Source organism: Puma concolor, chromosome C1 (assembly GCF_028749965.1).
Source record: "Puma concolor isolate L17-30 chromosome C1, mPumCon1.1.hap2, whole genome shotgun sequence".
Taxonomy (NCBI): domain Eukaryota; kingdom Metazoa; phylum Chordata; class Mammalia; order Carnivora; family Felidae; genus Puma; species Puma concolor.
Window position 1 is genome coordinate 59231369 of NC_141674.1, and position 16991 is coordinate 59248359.

Here is a 16991-nt window from a genome sequence, read left to right on the forward strand (position 1 = left end):
GAAAAAAGAGAAAGATAAATATGATTTCACTCAATGTGGAATTTAAGAAACAAAACAGATAAACATAGGGAAAGGGAAGGAAAAATAAGATAAAAACAGAGAGGGAGGCAAACCATAAGAGACTCTTAAATACAGAGACCAAGCTGAGGGTTGCTGGAGGGGTGTTGGGTAGGAGGATGTGCTAAATGGGCGATGGGCATTAAGGAGGGCACTTGTTGGGATGAGCACTGGGTGTTATATGTAAATATAACTAAATTCTACTCCTGAAGTCATTATTGCACTATATGTTAACTAACTTGGATTTAAATTTTAAAATGTAGAAAGAAAAAATAAATTAAAAAAAAAAGAATTTGCAAATAAATAAATAAATAACCCTAGAGCCTAGGGAAGGTCAGGGAAGAAACTTCAACCTCTGCCTAGGGCCTATATTCTCTCTCTAATATTTCTCTATTCCTACACAACTGAACTCCTTGGAATTGATTTCTTTCCCTCTATTTTTTTTCTAAGAGAAAATAATTTATTTTTTAGATGAATGTAGGGAATGAGGATTTTCTTTTTTAAATGTTTATTTATTTTTGAGAGAGACAGAGCACAAGCAGGGGAGGGGCAGAGAGAGAGGGAGACACAGAATCTAAAGCAGGCTCCAGGTTTCAAGCTGTTAGCACATAGCCCGACGTCGGGCCAGAACTCATGAACCGTAAGATCATGACCTGAGCCAAAATCAGATGCTTAACTGACTGAACCACCCAGGTGCTCTGGGAATGAGGATTTTCTTAAGGCCTCTCACCTCTTTCTCTCAAGGGGAAACTTCCAGATTCCAATTTGTCATCCTAAATCCAGAGAACTTAATTTACTTTAAAAACTCACGTTCATTTTAGGTGCTAGAAAACCCTACCATAACTGACTTTGATGAATGTAACTTTTCAGAACAATGGCCATGCCTGATTAAAGGAAGACCCATTCTTAAATAAGTCCTGAAAAATCAAGAAACTTTATTCTTGACCTCTGGCCACATTGATTAGAGAGTTCTTAACAGACCTGTGTATCTGATTTCCCTACCCTCAGCAGGTCCTCAAAACTGAGAGCATTATACGGGGAGGAGGAGAATAGAAATAATACAAAAATACATATGTCTTAACAAGTAAGCCTGAATTTGATGGAGAAACAGTAAGGAAGGAAGATGGAGAGCCAAAATGAATGAGACTATATTCCCTTCATGGTCTGGATGTTGTGAATAATTATCCTGAATAAAGGAATACTGAATTGTTTTCAGCAGCTTCTGATTAAGGAAGCCATATACCTCCTAAAAGATTTTGAACCAAAAAAAAAAAAGTTAAAGATTTGACTTATTAAGAAGTAAGCTTCAGTTATGTGGGCAATTATCTACTCTGGGCTATTTTGGCCTTGTTTTACACCATTCAAACGAGGCACTACTGTAGAGCAAAGCCTTTTTCTTTTTTCTTTTTAAAGTAAGTTGCCCCATATAGAATCATCAAAGGTTTATCACTTTCTAAAAGCTGAATGAAGGATCAGATAACATTTGTATTATAAAATAGATTACTTTTTCATTTTTCTGTGTTTAATATGTATGTAGAAATTAGACGTTAAAGATCAGAGAAAGACTACAATCGCCTTTTTCTTTTATTGTGCAAGTACCTGTCTAAGAAGTCCCCAGACTTAGAACTAGGCATTAGGAGAAGCATCTGTGGAGCAGGGAGTCATGGGGATGAAAGGTTATAGATAAGAGAACTCTGAGTGTGGATTTTAATCCACTTGGGAAACTGTCAGCAGCATAATTAGAAGAATAACCTGCATGGGGACCATGCCGAATGCAGCTGCTATAACCTCAACCTATGACAATTTAGAAAATCCATCTTTTTTAGCCTTAAAATAAAAGCTTTTCCCACCTCCAGGACAGTCTGGAGAATATGTCCTCTGTAAACTCTGCATGAAGACTGATTTGAGATTACTGAAAGAAGCATACAGCATATTTCATTGGGGATACATTTCCAAATTAGAACAGGATTTCTCTTAAAGTGTTTTATCTTGTTAACTCTTCAGTGGTTCGAAGTTCTTGGTTTTGTATGGTGCGTGTGTTCCTTTTTTTTTTTTTTTTTTTTTTTTTTGAAAGCATACTTAGCCAAAGTCTAAATTCTTTGGGAAGAAAAGTCAGGATGGCCTGATTTAGTCAGTGCCAATAGCCATCAATTTCCAGGAGAAAAGATAGGGGAATAAATAAATCAGCCGAGTACCATGCTAAAACAGCTAGACAGGCCAAACCATTTATTACCCAAAAAACCAACACATACAGAATAGAAGGAATGGAGAGAAAGAGGGGACTATAGATTCTAAGCCAGAATAGTAAATTTTATAAACACTGTAAGCTTTCAGGAGAACACCTGATGTTTTCATTAGGTAAGTGTTGTTATTGTTTGCAAGTAACAAAAATTCACTGAAGCTAGTAAGGCAAAATAATTGAGATATTCATTTGTGACTTTGGATGTTCTTCAACTTCTTCCTTCATTTACAATTGATAGCCAGGCTCTTTTTTTTTAATGTAGTTATTTCCCTCTCTCCTTTATTTACTTTTCAGTTTTATTGAGATATAATTGACATACGTCACTGCATGAATTTCAGGTGTATAACATAAAGGTGTGACTTACATGTATTGTGAACTGCTTACCACAATAAGTTTAGTTAACATTCATCATCTCATATAGACACAATAAAAAGAAATGGGGGAAAAAAGTTATTTTCTCCTTGTGATGAGAACTCTTAGGATTTATTCTCTGAATGACTTCCCTATAAATCAAACTATGGTGGTAGCTATACCCATCATGCTGCACATTGCGTCTCTAGTACTTATTTGTCTTGTAATGGAAGCTTGTACCTTTTGGCCACCTTCTGCCAGTTTCCCCTCCCCCCCCCCCACAACCTCTGGTTATGACAAATCTGATTTCTCTTTCTATGAATTTGGGGTTTTTTTTTTTCTGTATTGTTTTGTTTTTTAGATTCTACATGTAAGTGGGATCATATAGTATTTGTCTTTCTCTGACTTATTTCACTTAGCACAAAGCCCTCAAGGTCCATCCATGTCATCACAAATGGCACAATATCCTCATTTTTTATGGCTGAATAATATTCCATTGTATCTGTGTATATACATATACATACCACAACTTCTTTATTCATTCATCTACCAATGGACACTAAGTTTGTTTCCTTGTCTTGGCTACTGTAAATATTGCTGGATAGCTGGGCTCTTTATATTTCATATCTTCGGAGTCTTTTGCAGGTTCTAGATTAGAAGTTGCTTAAAGGCACCAGCTCTTTCTATCCTTTATGAAAGCCTAAACTTCTTGAACAGATTAGGATAGAAAAAGGAATGCTCTTATGAGACTTTAGAAGGGAGAGGGTAAAGGCAAGGGCAGGGCTTTGTTCCTCTCTCAGTTCAGTGAAAGGATGGCCTTTGTAGGTCCTGTTGGTAGCAGGGTATTGCTCAGTGCTTATGACAGTGACATCAGAAGGGGTATAACCTCAGAGGGGATGGAACCACGGCCACTGCTAAAGCCTAGACCTAAGGCACAAGATCCTCCAGCAGCACTAAATTTTCATACACACCAAGTCCAGCAAGATAGCAGTGAGCCTTCAGATCCCAAGAGACCTTGAGGACTGAGATGATGTGTATCGAGCATGAATTCCTGCTGACTAATGGCCCCTTACTGGAGGAGGATTCCTGAGACATTGGTGTTGCCCAAGACCCTTGAACCTTGACAGAGCACTTTGGGTGGGTGTGAGAGTAGAAGTAATAACCAATGAGGTGCAGTTCCAGCCAGTATAGTAGGATGAGGACTGGGAGATGAATTTAAGCAGACTTAGAAAAGTAAATAAAATTTGATATTTTTCATAGTTTACAGACCAACATTTAGACCCACTGTACTTAGGAAGAAGTGAAAATTTTATCTTAAGCGTAAAATTATCTTGTGATCCTTGCTTATATCCGCATACCTACCTCCTTCTACCACCCTCCTTGCTTACTGGACTCTAGCCAGGCTGATTAGTCCCCAGTCTGCCTGCTCCTTTATACCTGAGGATTTTTCTGTTTAAACCTCCTTTTGCCTGAAAGACGCTCCTTCAAATATTTGCATGACTGGCTTCTCCTCACCCTTCAGATCTTACCTTAAATGTCATTTCCTAGCAGAGGTTATCCCTGATCGTGCTAAATAAAAAGATCCTTCTCTCAAACACACTTCTATGGCAAAACAGTTATTCTCAATTACCCTGCTTTATATTCCTTCTTAGGAAATATCATAAACCAGATAAATAGATATATAGAAAAATAGATAGGCAGACAAACAGATAATGTATTATTTTTCTTGACCTGCCATACCAAACACCACAGACCGAGGGGCTTAACAACAGAAATGTATTTTCTCATATTTCTGGAGGCCAGAAGCCCAAAGTCAAGGCATTGGCAGGCTTAATTTCTTCTGAAGCTTCTCTTCTTGGCTTCCAGATGGCTCTCTCTTGCTATGTCACATAGTCTTTTCTCTGTGTGTCTTAATTTCATCTTCTTATAAGGACACATGTCATACTGGATTAGACATCTTGGCCTACCCATTCAGCCTACTTTTTCTCAATTACTTTTTTAAAGGCCTCTAAATATAGGCACATTCTGAGGTACTAGGGATTAGAACTTCAACACATGAGTTTTGAGGGGATACAATTCAGCCTGTGATAGATAGATAGATAGATAGATAGATAGATAGATAGATAGATAGATAGATAGATTATAGAATCTTAGTAACTTATTTTGCTGGAGAGAGGTACTCGTCTGGCTGTGGGCCTAAGGGAAGAGGTCTGGGGCCCTCCTACTTGCCCTAATCCTTACTTTCCTACCTTCAGAGACACCTGGCATCTTTAATTCCTAAGACATGATGAAAATAGCATGAATCAGTTTGCTTATTTTGATTTTCTATAGCCCACCTTTACTTCTTTCCTCTACCAGTCACTTAAGAAACCATAAAAAACCTCAAATCATATTCGGTTATTAGCCATACAGCTGTTTCTCGTGTTCTGAAATATTGTTGGCATTTCTTACTGGCTGTTCTTTTTTCCCTTATTCACTTTGTTATTTTGATTTTATACATTTTTTTTCTTCCTTTATAATCATTCTAGTAGGGTTTCATGATGGTGTGGACATAATCTGCAGATTTAATGCTTCATGGTTAATTTAATCTAGAATCTGCTGTATCACTTTTAGCTTTGTTTAACATGACTTTAAGGTCCTGGGGCACCTGAGTGGCTCAGTCAGTTAAGCGTCCAAACTCTTGATTTTGGGTTAGGCCATGATCCTGTGGTTCGGGAGTTTAAGCTCCGCATTGAGCTCTGGGCTTACAGTGTGGAACTGCTTCGGACTCTCTCTCCCTTTCCCTCTCTCTACCCCTCCCCTGTTCATGTGCACTTTCTCTCTCTCAAAATAAATAAATAAACTTAAAAAAAAATGGCTTTAAGATCCTAAAACCTGGTTCCAAATCCTGGTGAGATCCTTATTATTAATTGTGCAAAAGTTCTATTCTTGGTGATCAACATGTTTATTTTTATAGAATCACCTAAGAGGGAATATTACCTAGGAAATTACAAACATTATATCTAACATTGGTTCTAGTTACTATGGATTTGGTGAAATTTTTATGTATAAACCTGGGTCAATATATAACAAAATGATACCACATCACACAGTAGCATTTAGATCATTTAAAAAAAGATTATCTGGCCCAATGTAGCTTTTGATTTCAGTTCTCATTACTTGCCTAGACAAACCTTACATATAGTCCAATCAGATCGTCTGCTTATTCTCCCACCATGGCTCGGATATTTCAGCTTGGGTGCTTTTGTTTAGTGTATTTCTTCCTTCTAGATAATTTTAAATGATGATTCATCTTCATTTGTTAAAGTCCTTTCCATTTTTCAATGCCCACTTCAAAAGTCATCTTTCTTGATGCTCTTACCTAGATGTTCTGCCTCTCCTTTGAATTTAATATTTCTACTTCTCTTCTGACCCTTACTTGACTCTAGTCAACTTGTGAGTGAACTTGGCATATCATTCTTACTACTCTAAAAGCATCTAGAAAACAAAGTTCTGGCCAATTCTTCATGAGTGCCTATGTCACTACTTTGCATTTAGTAAGAGCTCAATAAAATCCGTTGATTTGAACAGAACTCCCAGGTCGCAGTAACTTTAGTTGAAAATTAATGGGAAATATAAACTTATTTAAATAGTAATCTCCATGAAATAGAAAGCGAAATCTGCTTTTAATACTATCACGTATCCTCCTGCCAAATTAAAATCCAACCAAAGCATAAATCCAAAATCACACTTAATTTTCATGTTACGTAGGTAATGTGGGGATTTTTGTTTTTGTTTTTGTTTTGTTTTGTATTTATAGAAATTAGGGCAGTGTCTTGAAAACTGATTACATAGAGTTATAAGAAAGGGTTTTAGGATAAATTTAATACGGGCTTAAAGATCTGTCAGTCCGTTAGGTACAAAAGATGTAAGGAGTATCTTTGGCTATTATTAGAATAACAGAAATGAAGAAGACATGAGTTTAAAAGATATTCCTGCTAAAGCAGAAATGGGAGCAGAGATCAGTAGTTTAAGAAGGGAAAGGAGCACAACTAAGCAGATGATACATCTAGTAGTTTTTCCCCAAGAGGTTTTGAGTATAAAGAAGTGGCTCTACCAATGTACTAAAAGCCCTTCAGGGAATCATGAAGCTTCGGTGCATTGATCTGTGCCACGGAATATGGGAAATTCAGAGGAGTGAAGATAGGTCGGCCTCAATAATTTCAGAAAACTTTGACTCCTCGAAACCAATACACATTTCAATATAACAAATAGTATAATTTTTCAATGTTGTACAGCATTAGTGAGTTACAACCAAGGATTTTCTCATCTTGCTTGTTCCACGGTTATGTCATCAGGGACAGAAACAGGGCAAATTTTCTTTTTCCACATTCTGTACACATGACCAAGCAATGGCGTGTCACGAGGAAGATGAAAATACAGGAAGATATAGGAATAGGCGTTTTTAAATATTAAGCAAAAGGAGTACCCGGTACTGTGTCATAGACAGTACAACTATCTGCTCAGCAAATGAGTTCAAGTTTAATTCCTCAATCTAGTCAGGGGTGTTTATTAAGTGTTAATTGGTAGTTCTAAGCTGATATGAAAGAAGTTATAAGTAATCAAAATACCTTTTCCTGTATTGTTGAAGTTAGCAAATCGTGCTGCCAACATAGCTCCACAGCATGTTAGAACAGGTTATGACATCAAATAACTCATAGTTGCTCATTATGCATAGGAGGCCTAGTGCACAGATTTTTGAAGTCTTTTTGTCCAGTGCCCAAAGCTAATTAGTGGAAAAACCAGGACTAAAATTCTAGTCACCCCTGTTTTGGGTTCACTTGGTCTTTTTCTACTCATCACACTGCAGGGGTGTGATGAGTAGAGAAAACAAGGCAGAGTTATTGAGCAATAGATGTAGAAACTATTCTGATCATTTACCATAAAGCACTTTGAAGCCTCATTTCTTTTTTTAATCAGGAGAATCTATAAAATTCTTTAATCATCTTTAGGTGTGGTGCCATGTATTTATATTCAGCTAAAAAGAACGAGTCATAACTGTATGCCTTCATTCATTCACTTGACCAGCATTTACTATGTTCCTACTATGTGCTAGTCTCAGCAAAATCTATTGTTGCAGTTCATTGAGAATATCCTTAACAGTGGTGGGTTTTTATAATAACTTATTTTTTTTTAAGAGACAGAGAAGAAGGGCAGAAGTAGAGGGAAAGAGAGAATCTTAAGCACACTGCACATCCAGCACAGAACTCGATGCAGGGCTCTGTAAGGGGCTCCATGAGATCATGACCTGAGCTGAAATCAAGAGTCCTATGCTTTTTCAACTGAGCCACCCAGGCACCCCAACAGAGGTGGGTTTTTGATACAAACAAGTGCATTCAGAGAGTTTAAGGGGAAATAAATAGGGTTTATAAAGTACATGTCCCTGTTTTGCTTAAGACCTTTACATGTGGTACCCAAACTATTTTCTTTGATAGCTATAAAGAGTTCCTTTAACTTCAGTCAGTCATTTGAACACCAATCCCTTAATTCCAGAACTGTTGGAAATATAGATAAATCATCTCACATTTCAGTCTTTCACCTGGTAAGTATGTAGCGCAGTCATATTGTTATGAACAAAGATATGGGGAAACAGGACTGGTCCATTATTACAGATAAGATCTTCTGGTTTTTAAGGAATAATGTTCGAAACATAATGTTATATAAAAGTGAAGTAATCTTAATAGCTGTTTAACTCTCTTGCTGGAACTTGGTTATTGGGCAGCAGTAAGGAGTTTTGGGGGGCATTTGTAGTGGATTTCTTTTTATAGCTTTCATGATTATTAGGCAAAAGCATGTCATGAGAATAGTAAAGCCATGCCTTTTGCTTTCTGAGCAGGTCTCTGTAAGCAATTTAATATGGTTCACCGAGAGAGGGTATGGTAGCTAGTCCATGTTAAGCCTAAACAAACTGCAGTAGAAATTGAAATGGTTGTTCCTGGCTCAATTCATGCCCCTGGATTAAACTGAAATATTACCCATGTCATGTAGGGATATTGAAGAGAGTTGTAATTCTGTTGGTTTCAACTAGGTACTGCCAGCAGTAACTGCCATATGAAAAACAGTGAAAATACATTTCCCGAAGAATTATTAGTAAAAGGAGAAACCCCAACAAGGAGTGCAATTCAAAATAGTAATAAAATAAAGAATAAGGAAAATTATTTGCTATCTAGAAGAGTAAAATTATGGAAAGCTGTCATCAGTGAAATTACCCTCCTCATAGAATTACAGAATTGTTTAGATTTCTCTTACCGCTGCTGTTGAGTAAGCTAAGTTTACATTGTTTCCAGAGATACACACATTATATTATTTATTTCCATAACTGGTAAAATTCCAGCATCATAAATAACTTTCCCACAGCCTGTGTGGTTTTATTTAGTGTGTACATATTAATGCCTTAAATTACATTTCTATAGCACATTCAATGAGCATACTAATAAAATCACAGCCGCTTCAGTGACCTTGAGACTGAACCTCAGTCCTTCACCTACAGAATTTTAAAAATACAGACATAGAGGAGGCACAGGGAAGATGCATAAGTAATTGTGGATTCAAAGCATATGTTTATCTCTGGGAGTATTTGCTCCTCAAATGTTGTTAATATTTAAATATACATTTTCGAAAGCAGCCATTCTCTAATAATAACTCTTGCAACCAGCCTAAAATTTTGCAGCCTGCCAATCTTCCAGTTAGACCCCTTAACTGTGCTGGTCTCTATAATAGTAATTGTCAATTTGACAATCCCTCTAATCACCACAGCACTTTGCAGGTATTAGCCAGGAAATTTCCCGTAACTCCTCTGAGCTGTAGCTCTCTGCCTTCTTAAAGGAGGGACAAATGAGCATAAGTGACTTGTTCTAGAACTGCAAAGAAGAGTGAAAGACAGGTCTGGGATTAAAATTCTGGGATCAGCAACTACTAAAATCAACCTTCTGGTATCAGCAAAGCCATTTGTGGATTTTGGTTCCCTCATGAAAAGTGAAGCATAGAGACATGAACATATTCAAGACTCTCCAGTCAAGTGTATTCATACTTTGCTTCTGCCCACATAAGTCTAGGTTTCCTAATTTGTAAGGTTGAGATTACAGTGAAAAGTAAAACGGGACGAACAAAAACTCTAAAGTAACAAGAAGTTTTTGAAATACTATTACAACCTGGAGTGATCCCAAAGCTCACTACTGCTCAGCCCTCAGAAAATACTTGAGAAAAATCTCGTCTCTGAGAATGCTACTACTGAGGACGTTTCGGGAAGGACAGTATAGACTTTGTGGTTATCAAACAACTAAGCATTATGCCTGTTATCCCTTACCTTTTTTTTTAGCTGTAATGTTACCATCATATTTTAAAAAGTAAGCAGACAAGGGGTACCTTGGTAGCTCAGTCGGTTAAGCACCTGACTTTGGCTCAGGTCATGATCTTGTGGTTTCATGAGTTCGAGCCCTGTGTCAGGCTCTGTGTTGATAGCTCAGAGCCTGGAGCCTGTTTCAGATTCTGTGTTTCCCTCTCTCTCTGCCCCTCTCCAGCTCACACTCTGTTTCTCTCTCTCTCTCTCTCTGTCTCTCTCTCAACAATAAAAAACATTAAAAATGTTTTTTTTAAAAAGTAAGCAGACAAAAAGTACTTTTTGGATGGTTGGTTTTATACTATCTGCCATTTTGAGGAAAAATTAAAATGAGAAAGTATATTTTTAGAAATTATTTACATTCTACAGAATATCTTTACATTCTACAATAAAATATTTTTATTAAAATTAGATCAATATGTTTTTCTCATAATGGTAGTATATACTTATAAAACAGTTCAAACCAGTATCATTGAACACTATGAAAATCAGAAAATTAAGATTTGGTTACAATTTACTTAAAGTAGAGGAGAGGATAGAAATCTAAAAACAAAACAAAACAAAACAAAACAGAAAATCTATCTATTAAGATAAAACCAGAGGAAGTGGAAGAAAAAGGAGACATGACTAATTAACATTCTAGGCAATTATTAGTGTGCTCTACTTCCTGGAATATTCTAAACCATAAGCTCACTGCATATTTCAGACCTACAAAGGTAGTGAGAGAGATTATCTTTTAATATGATGTCTTCATTTAATACTGCATTTCCTTGATTCTAAGACCCACATTTTTTTCCACATTTTAACATCACTGAAATTGAAATGCATCCTACAATCAAAAGTATCTCATTATTGCTGTTGGCTAATGTTTCCAAATTTCTATTAAGTATTCATGCTTGGGATTCATTAATGAAAAATCAGAATTTAAGAGAATTTTCAGGAATTCCCTGAACTATGTTATTCTGCATTTTTCACAACACACTATTTATGTGTTTTAAATAATGAGTGACCATGGTAATAAACAGTGGATTGTTTTTCTATGATAGGGTTATACTGAGAATTTCAGAGGTTTACTATTTAAAAACAGTGAGAAAATGCACAGTTTGTGGATAACCCATAAATCTGCCTGATATAAACATCATAATAAGACACATTTATGAAGTTAAATAAAAGTTATTTAAAGAAAGAGTTTGCTAACCATTTAATATTTAAAGTTCTTATTCTTAAAATGAAAATTTTAAATATAAAACATGAATTGACCCATCTGATAATCTTGATCTTTGTTTTCTAACAAATATTCCAGATGTTAAAAACATTTCTTCCATTTCAATCAAATCAATATCAGTTGATGAGTTGCTGTTGGTTTGATTGAATTAAGAGTGTATTCGAAGCAACCTCAACTTCTTCAAGTTTGTTAAGGTACGTGCTGCTTCATATTAACAACCACAAAAATGAAGGAGTACTATTTTTTCAACTTGCCTTGATTTTGATGTTGATATCAATATTGCTTTTGCTATTTCATATCTTAGATCCGTTTCCAATTTCATTTCGTGGTATTCCACAACAATATTCTCAGCTTCCTTTTTTGTATCTCTTTTGTTAAAATATTTACAAAGAAGTGTACTGATACCAGATATCCAAACACTACAAAATGCCAGTGAACATTGCTGGGAAGTATTAGAATAACATAACATTTGAGTTTCCCAGCAGGGAAAACAGTACTATACAGAGTCATAGTCAAAATTGCTGCTTTAAGGACTCAAATTTGTTAATTCATGGAATACTGCTCATCAAATTTTTGTGACTATACAATGTTTATAAACTTAATAGTTATTTTATTTGCAAGATTTTTTTCACTATTAGCTGCAGAAACGGCTATAAATTCACATACAACATAGCAACAACTGCAAGCAAGAATGATTGATTAGTAATGTCTCTCCATTGATTGTTAAGCTTTAATTTTCACAGGAAAATTATAATATTTTTCCTGTTTTCTCTATTGATTTTTGTGACAAGATTTTTGATTCAGAAACATGTATAAATTTCCTGAGGATTTTCCATGTGGAAATGCTACTGCCAACCAGACAGCAGTTAGGATACAGTTGTTACTTGTACATTTGTAAATGCCAGTATATTGAGAATCAAAATTTACAGAATGAGTGTCAGCAGCTTAGAAGAAAACCTCAGAGATACTATAGAACACTTTTTAAAATCTTTAACGGGTTTCAAGGGAAAGGTAGAAGAGGGGATGTATCAAAAATGTTTAACACTGTTTCTTGAGTTTCAAAAGCAAACTAGTTCTGCATAATTGCAAAGCCTATTTAAAAGCCCAGTGATAAAGCCTTTAGTTCTCTGAGCATTTTTTTTTCTTTAAACTGCTATATCAACAATAATTTTAATGGCATACAAGATGTTATAGTGAAGGGAAAAATGGACATCAAATAACTCAGAGTCAAAAAGTGATTCCAAAGAATTGGAGTCTGTAAGTGAAGGTATTTTAGGGCTCTAACCAATTTAGTTAGCTTAAATTTTCCTTTTTACATAGGCATATAATAAGTGATTAAGTTGTATATAATTAAGTCTGAGGTCTCCTCATAAGTATTAAGTAGGATTTCAAAGTGATAAGAAAGTATTTCTTAATAGTTTAATTTGTAGTGTTTTTTTATTGGTAAATAACATAATAATACATGTTATAATCAGTGATATCTCAGATTGGATAAAACAATATAGATGCAGGAACTGAGGCTGAGAGATTACATGATTTCTCAAACACATCTGATGTTTTGCCAAATGTGCATACAGGATTTAAAACTGTATATATATATATATATATATATATATATATATATATATTTACATATATTTATATATATTTAAAGGGGCGCCTGGGTGGCTCAGTTAGTTGAGTATCTGACTTCGGCTCAGGTCATGATCTTGCAATTTGTGGGTTCGAGCCCCGCGTCGGGCTCTGTGCTGATAGCTCAGAGCCTGGAGCCTGCTTCAGATTCTGTGTCTCCTTCTCTCTCTGTCCCTCCCCTGCTCGTGCTCTCTCTCTCTCTCTCTCTCTCTCTCTCTCAAAAATAAATAAATGCAAAAAAAATTAAAAAAAATTAATTCTAACATTTTTTAGGCCTAACTATATTGATACACATAGATTAAGTACAATAATTTTAACTCTTGAATAGTATTACATCCAATGAATATCCCACAATTTACCAAATTCCGTATTGATGAGCTTTTCCAATGTTTATTACTAACGATGCTGCAGTAAGCATCTATATTAGTTAAGGCAAACTTAGGTGCTCTAATTACAAATCCTCAAATATATGATGGCTCAAACATCATAGGACTTTATTCCTAGCTCCCAGACAGACCAAAATGCACATTCTTGATTGGTGAAGGTCCTCCTCCAAGGAGGAGGGCCCAGGTTCTTCCATCTTAAGAGTCCACTCTTTTTTATCTTATGGCTTTCAAAGTCTCGGCTTGTTTGCTTCAAGCCAGTGGAAGAAGAAAAAGCATGAGGATTATTATTTGGCTGTTTTTTATGGGACAGATCTGGATGTATTGCATTAATTCTACTCACCTCTTGCTAGAATTCAGTTACAGGGCCACAACTAATGATAATGAGGTTAGAAAATGTAGTCTAACTGTATGGCCAGGAAAAGGAGGATATAGGTTTGGTGAAGTGCTATCACTTCCTGCCACAAAATCCATTATGTATGTCTCCTTGTGCCCACTTATGAGAGTCCATCAAGGACATATGCCTATATGTGGAACTGTTGTGGGTCTTAGTGAATAAATCTGACACTTGATTAAACATCAGTCACTATAAGTGTTTTACGGCTCTCACATCTTAATCAATTCTTGAGATTATCAGTTTAAAACAATATTTGCAAGGTGATAACTGCCAAGGAGTATCTAAGAATTGCTTTAATTTGCATTCTCTTAATTAATAGTAATATTGAGAATCTTTTCATGATTATTGGTCACTCAAGTGGCTTTCTTCTATAAACTCCCTACTTCTATCTTTTGCTCACTTTTCTATTATCTTTTACTTTTGAGTAGTATTTGTTCTTCATATATTGTATAACTAATTTTTTTAATGTTTATTTCTGAGAGAGAGAGAGTGCGCATGAGTGGGGGAGAGGCAGAGAGAGAGAGAGAAAGAGAGAGAGAGAGACAGACAGACAGACAGAACCTGAAGTAGGCTCCAGGCCCTGAGCTGTCAGCACAGAGCCTGATGTGGGGCTCGAACTCATGAACCATGAGACCATGACCTGAGCTGAAGTCGGGCACTTAACTGAGCCACCCAGACACCCCTGTCCTTTCTATATTCTAGATAATAATTCTTTGATGGTTATTTTCATTGCAAACATATTCTCCCAGTTGTGGCTTATATTTCCATTGTGTTTATGCCTCTTGACATACAGAAGTTAATTTTAATGTACTTAAATTTATCCTTTCCTTTATCTTTTATCATTTTCTGTGTTTTTTTTTTTTAAGTTTATTTATTTTGGGACAGAGAGAGTGAGAGAGAGACACAAGCAGAGAGAGAGCGGGAAAGAGAGAGAATCCCAAGCAGGTTCCTCATGGTCAGTGCAGAGCCTGATGTGGGGCTCGAACTCCCAAATCTGAGATGAGCCACCCAGGTGCCCCATTTTCTGTGTCTTATTTTAAAAAAATTCTTTCTTCCCCTGATATTATTAACATATTTGTCTACATGTTTTTATCTAAATATAAGTGTTATATTGCATTTAATGCTTTTTTTTATATTTAGCTTTAAATGCAATATAACATTTATTTGTAGATAAGTACAAGATAATGATCTAACTTTATTCCATCTGGATGGCCAATTGTCTCAGCACCACTTTTGAGTTTTCCTTTCTTTCTCATTTGTAATTATATTTGTATGATTTCCTTTCTTTCTCATTTGTAATTATATTTGTATGACATATGATCTCCCATATATATCGTAGTCTATTTCTATGTTCTATTCCATTGCAACCAAACTTTAATTTTCTGATTTTTATAGTGTTCAATGATATTAAGCTGTTTTATAAGTATATATTACATTCATAATAAAAAACACATTAATCTAATTTTTAGTCTAAAAATTTTAAGGTAGAACATAAATATATTCTGTAGAATGTAAATAACTTGGAAAATAAACTGTTTTCTTATCTTCAGCTTCTAGAGTCAGCAAGAGATCCTCAAATTAAGATGGAGTTCCAAGGCAAAGATTAAATGTGTATCACCTGGTAACATAGGCTAAACTGAGGAAGCCGAGTCAAACCTATGTGAAGACCCTTCTAGAAAGCATAAACTTGTAGTCTCATGGAAGCCTGATGGGCCCAAAGAATCTGATTACATAAAGAGGCAGGTCTAAAAAGGAGTCATGAGTGCAGCTTTGACCAGTGGAGTTGACTCGCTTCAAATTTATAGATAATCCATAAAGTTCTGAAGAAAGAACCAGTCTGAACTAAAAGAAACAGAGGCTGTTGGGGATTTGAAAAGGACTTTAGGCCTTCAAATTTCTACAATCAAGAAGCAGCCTCTGAAGACAGCCCAGCAATCAAAAGAGGACATATTTTCCAAAGGCTTCATCAGGAGTGGACAATGAGGATGATGGATAGTGGTGTAGCTCATAGCAGATGCAACCAAAGTCTGGGTAATAACCAACTAGAGATGCACTTCTGAAGCATTGGGTGGATCAACAGATATTCCCTGTCCTAAAGTATGGTGGGTTGGCAGCTTGATCAACAGATATTCCCTGTCCCAAAGTATGGTGGGTTGGCAGTATTTGATCAGTTGGATTTTCAGAATTGCTATTGGAGCAATGGCCGCTGTGTGATTAGCCTGTTCTACCATTTGTATACTGGGTACACTGGGTGGGACGGAGGGGAGGAGGTTCAGGGTTTTGTTTTGTTTTTTTTCTAATTGACCTACTGTACTCTTTTATTGTCTTTATTTTTTTAATTTTTATTTTTGAGAGAGAGAGCACAAGTAGGGAAGGGGCAAAGAGAGAGCAGGACAGAGGATCTGAAGTGGGCTCCACACTGATAGCAGAGAGCCTGATGCAGGGTTCAAACCCACAAACCATGAGACCATGACCTGAGCTGAAGTCAGACAATCAACCAAGCCACCCAGGCTCCCTAACTTTTTTTTTTTTTTTAAGTTCATAGGTCTCTGGATTAAGAGAAATTGCACTTGGACTTTATATAGAACATAAACAACCTTGAGCCTGGCACCATGATTACATTAGACATTTTAGAGTCCTAAAGTAAGAGTGCTTGTGGTAGTTTGAATATTCAGCCCCTGTTCTTCATTTCTGATAACATGCCTCATCATGGGTAAAGCACATTTCCTTACTTTGACTCTGTGCTTGGCCATGTGACATTTCCACCTGACCATTTTTTCTTCCATTTTCATTTTATCCTTCATCTCTAATAAGCAAAACCCAAATGCTTTCTTTGAGACCTGCCCTCTTAGAAGGTCAGGTACTTGGGGAAATGTGTATATTTAATCATCTACCCAGGCACACATAATTTACTCACGCCAAAAATATTACCATTTGATGCTATAAGAAAATTCTTAAAGGCAATATTGTGCAGTAAAATTAAATGTAATATTTCAAAATGTAGTATTTCATACAGATAAGAACCAACAGAAGGCTGGACTGTGTCCTCTGCTATCATGGAGCAAGAAGAAATGGCTTGCTACCTGATGAATCAGAGTTAAATGCAACCACAAACCCAGAAATTTTTAAAGTGTGATTCAGGACTACAAGTATTTTCAACTCCATTTCAGTGGATACTGATATTTAAACTGGGAGTTCACTGTGACAACTACAGCAAAGCACTATTAGGTTACACACATCTGTACTTGTTCAGATAAATGCACTCACCAAACTCCCTAATTCCCTTTAGAAGGATAAAGAAGCCCATTAATGGAAACTCATCACTG

At 36.0% G+C, this 16991-nt stretch overlaps 1 long non-coding RNA gene across 3 annotated transcripts in view; it reads left to right on the top strand.

The window, feature by feature from the left end:
- Positions 1-16991, top strand: part of LOC147578098 (uncharacterized) — a 68704-nt gene that overhangs the window by 22487 nt on the left and 29226 nt on the right. The window contains exons 4-5 of one of the 3 annotated variants that reach the window (XR_015254799.1): positions 7828-7998; positions 15216-16312. The exons of 1 other annotated variant lie outside the window; for it this stretch is intronic. This is a non-coding gene — a long non-coding RNA (uncharacterized LOC147578098). Of the gene's footprint in view, positions 1-7827; positions 7999-15215; positions 16313-16991 lie in introns of those variants that run through there. One more of the 3 variants, XR_015254800.1, reaches the window with a different exon arrangement.